The following is a 7,500-nucleotide window of genomic DNA, read 5'->3' as shown; positions in this document are numbered from 1 at the left end:
AAAGGGATAGTCCATGGACCGGGTCCATAGGGCTGGTCCATGGACCTGGGGTCCATGTTTTGTATACGTCCGGCTGCCCCAGTGTGCAATTATCTTGGTTGAAGTTGTTAGAATGACTGGCTATCAATGAGGAGTGCCATTTATCGTCAACCTCAGAAGGCGTTTTGGAGTTTTGTTCTAGGGTAGCTGGAGGATTTAGTTTTGTATAGTCTTGTTCGTTTTGTTCTCTGTTCAGATAAGCATTTTTGTAGAACAAATAGTAATACAATCCTGAGTGACTTTTTGAATGATATTTAAGAAAATTCAGATTTGATAAATTGATTCTGCATTTAGACAGGCCATCTACTACTTGAGAGCTCGTGGATGAAATATCTCATTTCAGTCAGTCACTGTTTTCATCACTTACATCACAAAGTACAACTTTTTTCTTTGATTCACATGTCTTGCTGGTTTTGCATTTCTAAAATATTTGCTGATATGAGCAGCAGCCTTCAAGTTAGCTTTTGGCTCTTTCCTTTTCTTTAAATTTTGTCGATGCCACTTTTGAGCGGTTTCTGTGTACAGCTTAAAGACAAAAGCAGCCTTTTATATGTTATGAAGTGTTCCAATTGTAAAAGTATAACAATAACATGACAACAGAGACTACCCTTTCCGACAACACATTCGCAAATTATCGATGAACAAGACAGTAGCAGTTCGTATAACTTCAGAAGAAAAACTCTTTAATATGCTTGGTTCATTCGCCTTGAAGAAAATATTCGATGACCTTTGCGAAATTGTCCTATCACTCCCTATCGTCTGTTAGACTGATTTCTCCGGATAACCTCTATTGAAACCTTGGGAAAGAGGGAAGTATTGCATTTCCATCCATCTGTTGGTAGTGGGATCTATCTCGAAAGGGCTGTCGCCTTAAAGCTCTTCTTGACAGAGATTGTCGAGCAAAGCCGGGTCATCTTTAAATGGTAATATTTTTGAAACAATTCACTTTTAGTCCCGGAGACTATTACAAAGTTCTCCCAAGTTTTTCATTGTTGATCGATTCAAGACAATCATCATTTATGAGTTTTTTAATGCTGCAAAAACCATTTTGGGCGAGTCTTCTTTCTTATTTCCGCCCGTCCGGCAAAACCGATAGCTAGTGCCAGGCTCCCACGGTATGATATCAGGAATCCAAATGCGAAAAATATTCTTTACGTTCTAATATCATAGGTGACAAATTACTCCTTAATTTTGGCACGAAATTTCAGCGTTAAGTTGTAATTTCACATGTGAAATTTCAAAATTGCCATGGTAACATCTCTTGTATAAGATGGCGTCGAGATTTAAGACAGTGACCATTGAAGAAGTTACGAAATTAAAAGAAGCGGCAGAAAATTTAAATACGCGAAAGAGCGCAATTAACTGGGTGAGGGTTTTTGAGAAGTGGTGTGACGGAAATAGCCTTGAGAAAAACCTTCATGCACAACAAGCCGTGATGTATAATTTGTCCGCAGCCATGTTCCAGATGTTCCTTGCCAGCTCTAAAGGTATTTTAACTTTGTGCATTTTCGCTTGACTTTCATTTAGGCACATTTTCTTAGACCATAAAGTAAATTTTCAGTGATAATTTCACTTCAAAACGAACTGTCAAAATTTTAGATGGCCTCGTGCAAAATATTAGTTTTAGCGCATTTCAACTGGCGCCGTTGTCATTTCATTAGGGAGCTTACGAAACGACGACGCTACAAAATAATAGGTTTAGTCATAGTTAATAGAGGGGAACTGGTTATGAAACCCGGCGAACATCAAAGGGCTAAACCTCTATTAACTATGGTTTAGTGAGGAAAAAGCAATGGCTCTGCACGTGCGTTTTACATTTGTGTACATTTCTTTGCCGTCATCTCCTAAATGACGACGTGAAATGACCAAATTCAAGGTTCTCTGGAGGACGTTAGCACATGACGATTAATTTTCAGTTCTCTCTCTACGCTTCCAACCCACTCATACCAGTTTAATTCCTCGACAGTTACTACACATTGTTAACGCGAAACGGATAAAAAAGCTTCGTAGTGATATGAATAACGCCATCGTCGTCCTCGTCTCGTAAGCTCCCTGTTCATCAGTTCATGACGAATTAGAGCTAATCATTTGAGAAAGATTCGACAGTTGCCTTAACTTTGAAACATTAAGGCCGGGACACACTAGGCGACAAGTCGCAGCGACATGTCTGTGCGACAAGTTGCTCCATGTGTACTACTTGCAAGACAAGTCGCTGCGACACGACGCCTGTTCGGAGCACACGCAGTGATCTCGTATGAGGGGGAATGTGAACTAGTTTTCTAATTCAATATGGCTGACCATATGACGCTCTCTCATTGGTTCATTTATATTTTGTCGCAGCTACTTGTTGCGGGAAGTGTACACACGATGCTACAACGCTGCTTTCGCTAATTTTGTCGCTGCGACTAGTCGCACGAATTCAAACTGGTTTGAATTCGCGCGACTGATCGCGGCGACAAAATTCTGCCGCAGCGACAATGATTTTCATGAAATTAACCGTGTCACACAAGGCGATTTGTTGCGGCGACTTGTCCCCGCGACGTGTCGCAGCGACTTATCGCCTAGTGTGTCCCGGCCTTTATGAACAGGCACGAAGAATTCGAAAGGTATTTTTGTGAAGAAACTCAGAAAAGTACGAACTTTAGCAAAAATGTATGCTTTATACGAAAACTGTATTCTTCTTAATGTTCTCGGTTTTCGATACAATATAACCAGTAAAAACAATTACTGTTGTGAGCGTAATTTGTCACCCACGACATTAAATTAATAGGTAATGAAATGGCTTTCTCGTGAAATTAGGAAATAATTTCACTTGCGTTTTGTCAAAATTCTGATAATTTCCCGAGCCTTTAGGCGAGGGAAATTAAAGGCTCAGGAAATTATCAGAATTTTGTCAAAATGAAAGTGAAATTAGGGAGCTTACGAAACGACGACGCTGACTGCATCGACGACGCTACAAAACAACAGGTTTAGTGAGCAAAAACAATGATTCTGCACGCTCTGCATGTGCGTTTTACATTTTGGTACATTTCTTTGGCGTCATCTCCTAAGTGACGACGTGAAATGACCAATTCAAGGTTCTTTGGAGGACGTTAGCACATGACGATGAATTTTCAGTTCTCTCTCTACTCTTCCAGCCCACTCATACCAGTTTAATTACAATCCCAAATTACGATCCCAAATTAGCAGTTATTTCTAAACATTTAGCTACGTCTTCAAGGACATACATGTCCTTATAAGCACAGTTCGACTTCCAGCGACCGTGCAATTTAAGTAAGCGTTCTGATAAGTTGGTGCTGTTACTAACCAGGGGGGTGGCCCCTCCCGATCTCAAGTGATGCAGGCCATAAAACTTGTAATCTAAGCCAAGTTCCTTGAGACAATTCTTAAATATCTCCCTACATCTCCTGTACGAGAGCTTACTTCCATACAACTTGTAAGTATTGGAAGCTTTGACTGAACAATCTTAAGGTCTAAAGAGTGGTAAATTGCTGTTAAGATCTACCTCAGCCATCAAAATGTACCTTTCTAGAAGGGCAACAGGACAACATTTATTAAATAACCTCTTAATATAAACCTTATTGCCATCTCTGTAAACGTCAACACTAAAGTAGCCACGGCCTTGGATGTATACAAATAGTGAATTGTTCTACGGATTAAATTTACCGGGGGAACAACAAGGCAATTTTCCCCTGTCAAATTCTGGACGAAGAAATCCACATCCTGGGTTCGAAAATCTCGAATAAAACTTGTTGACTTTCTTGTTATAGAAATTGGCAAAACAGTCTACTGTATGTGGCCCCAAAATATAATCCAGGAATTCAAAAAAGGAAGTTGTGATTTGCCAATCGTCTCCAGCAATAATGCGCTCCGGGAAATAATAAGTTCGGGGAATCCATTGGATTTCTAATGTGATTCCATTATCAACACAAAATTGAAAAATCTTAAGGGCTATAACATGTAAATCTTTCCTCATGTTTCCAACTTGGATAATTCTACAGGCATTTTGACTGTCGGAAAACCATTTGATGTAAGAGCCTTTAAGACGAGGCAAAAATGACTCTAGAGCAAATACAATAGCTGTTAACTCCCTCCAAGTAGAACTCATGCCACACTCGTGTACATCCCATTGCTTATGACATACCTGTTCACCGTCAACATTTAAATGTGCACCACATCCTGTGGCACTAGCGTCAGAATAAACAACATATTTAGACGGTCTGAACGGACAATCTACAATGCTTTCCAAATTCACTCTGTCCAAATTAATTGGTTTCCCAAAACTTAATTTCTCTTATACAATACTGATCCAAAGTAAACGTCGAATCCCGATCCTGGGCTGCTGCAACAGATATTGTGCAATATCTGGTCATAATTCTGGAAATGTTCCACTATACCTAACCACTCAATGACCTTACAAGGAGTCCACTGGGACTTCTCGTCGTTGGTAATACAACCGGGTTTCCATATATCGGATCTGCACCAGCGGAAATTATTTTACCCACAAGGGAAGCTAATTCTCTAGCGGATAAAACGTTTTTGCGACATTCTTTGAACACAGTCCGCAATACTAGACAGGCGTCTATCCGAAATTCCAATACTTCCGAGAATAGTGTCCCAAACTATACCTAACCACTCAATGACCTTACAAGGAGTCCACTGGGACTTCTCGTCGTTGGTAATACAACCGGGTTTCCATATATCGGATCTAACGCAGGCAGCTAACGCTGCACAGGAGGCTTGATCAGAATCAATTAACCATGCAACCGTCGTCCAGGAATAGAGCAACACTGATCCCATGGATCCTCCAATATATTTTGAGTCGCTTAAGACATTTTGTAAATATAAAAGGGGCTGAGACCAATCCAAAAGGCAAAACAGTAAATACGAAATTATACCTGAACTCAGTATCACCTGAAAACTTCCACGCGAAACCTAAGAAAGTCTGATGATCTGGGCAAATATCAATATGGTGGTAATTGCTCTTTAAATCAAACGAAATCATGAAAGCTCCCTTTTGGAAATAAGACAAGGCTATCTTCCAGTCTTCGTACTTGACTCTGTGTTTGATAAGATGTTTATTAACGTACCTTAAATCTAATATGAATCTCTTCTTCCCATTGGGTTGAACGGACACAGATATAAGGGGTTAACCACATAGGGGGGAGCTTAAACTTCTACCACCCGATACGAATATAAGAGATCTAAAATTGTTTCCTCAAAAGAATTTTGGATAATGCAGAGAAGACATATTGTTTTTGAGAACGTTCCCGAAGGGAGACATCACAAAGAAAATAAAAGGTCTTACCGCGAAAAAGCCGAACATCGCTAGCAGATTTAAACTTTTTAGAAGCATTGCCAGAACTAGCCTTAGATTCCTTCCTTTTCTTTTCAGCCGATAATTTAGCCTTCCGAATTTTCTTCTCATCTTCAGAGTTGGAAGCAAGCTCGTCCGACTCGTATTCCTGCACTACCAGCCACCTGTCTTTACTTCTGTCTGCGAGCTTTATTAACTTTTGTTGTTTCTTTATGAGCTCTCCTCCTTCTGCTACCAGCTTGCGGACCTCTTGCGGTTCATTCAAGCTGACCTCTAGCTGACCAAAGATGTGTTCCAATTGCGCATTTAACTCAAACTGTTTCCTATTACCCTTGAATTTAAACTCGGCGGCTTCCTTAACGACTTTCGACTTTCCTTCGAGCTGCTTGCTTTTTTCCTCAAGTTCGGAGATGCCAGATCAGGTTTTGAACAGAAAGAAAACTTGATTGACCAAAGGTGGATTTGATTGTTCTTGCTTTGATGAAGAGTTTTCCGAGACTTCGGGCGCCGGAGTAGTTAAAACTTCTGCTTCCAATCGAGCCGTCATATTAATTACCCAGCTACAAGTTCAATGTCAGCATGGAAAGCAAGAGAGAGAGGACTAAATCACTCTGAACAGTCTATAAATACTGAAGCCACACCAATCAGGAATACCCAAGGGACACGCCCCATGCGGGCGTGTCCTACAGAGAAATGAAGTGAATAAACGATGAAACAAACTGCTAATGAACTGTAATCAACGCATACCAGCAGAAAATATATAATCACCAACATTCACATGCTCAGGTACAACCTGGAATAAGGTGTGGGAAAAAAAGATTGATCAGCGGACTAAGCCAAGCTGGGACAGCTTGGCGAAGGGAGCGTTGAAGATACTCACGTGATTTTTGGGTGGGAGGGTGGGCCGTTCACTTCTTCGTGGTTCCGCTGAAAACTGAGGAAGAATGAATTATTTTCGCGCCAAACCAGAATGTAGCATCAGAGATTACATAATCGCACGTGAAACCGCTCAACCAGCCATGAAATGCCCATTATAAATGTATTTCAACATCGAATATCATTATGGGTGTTGTTAATAGCGAAGAAGCTCGAAAGAGTCTTGTATTGGAGAATTGAGGAATTTTTCGTTGACCGCAAGCGTGTCTCATTCCCAGGATCCTCCCTCGAAGGAGGAAGAGAGAGGACCATGGGACGGAGGATGCGACAATGGTTGCTATGTGCCATCAGGCTCCGTGACTAAAAAAAAAAAAAACAAGAAACTCTTGAGCAGAGTTGTTTGGTGACAAAGATGAATAACTAAAACTCCAAGACGCCTACTTGTCTCCCGATGTACACCAATCCTGGACATTTTATACACGAAATGCAGTACAATAAGTTCGCGGATTTGCACGTGAAATGCCCCTTCACTGTAAAAACACCCCCGTTGATTGTTTATACGCTTGCATCAGGATTTGTATGGTTGCACACGTGCAACCATACAACCGCACAAATCCTGATGCAAGCATAACAACCAACTGGCCGGGGACGTTTTTACAGTGAGGGGGCGTTTCACGTGCAAATCCGCGAACTTATTGTATTCCATTTCGTGTATAACTTGTCCGGGATTGGTGTACATTGGGGAGACGAGTAGGTGTCCTGGAGAACACAGGCGTGACGTTATTCACAACAAAGCAGACCTTCCCGTGCCCCACCATTTCCGTGAAGCAGATCATTCAAAGGAGGACATGCGAGTGCTGGTCTTACGCACAGACTCAGTTTAGGCATGAACAAACACGCAAAAGACAAGAGGTGCGCTTTATTTTTAATTTAAAGACCCTAGCGCCTAATGGAATCAACTTTACTTGCTTGCAATGGGCAAAAACCAAATGTACGCCATCTAAATCATCAGCTGAGATGTTGAGTATGCAACATGTGCAACATTCCAAAACTGACGATGGTTAGTGGTCACACTTAACAGAAACACAGTGTTAACTTTCTGGTGTTTTGAATCCCTGGGGGAACATTGGACAAAGGACTTGATGTTCCACTGGAGGACACTGAAGTCAACTCCCTAACACGACCGCAACTCAGGCGGTGTCCGACACGACCCTCAAAGGTTCATGGGTAAAAACGTGCCATCGCACATTTCCTTCCAGACAAGATCG

The sequence above is a fragment of the Montipora capricornis genome, chromosome 10 (genome assembly GCF_036669925.1).
Source record: "Montipora capricornis isolate CH-2021 chromosome 10, ASM3666992v2, whole genome shotgun sequence".
NCBI classification, from domain to species: Eukaryota; Metazoa; Cnidaria; class Anthozoa; order Scleractinia; family Acroporidae; genus Montipora; species Montipora capricornis.
Note: the sequence above shows the minus strand (reverse complement) of the source record.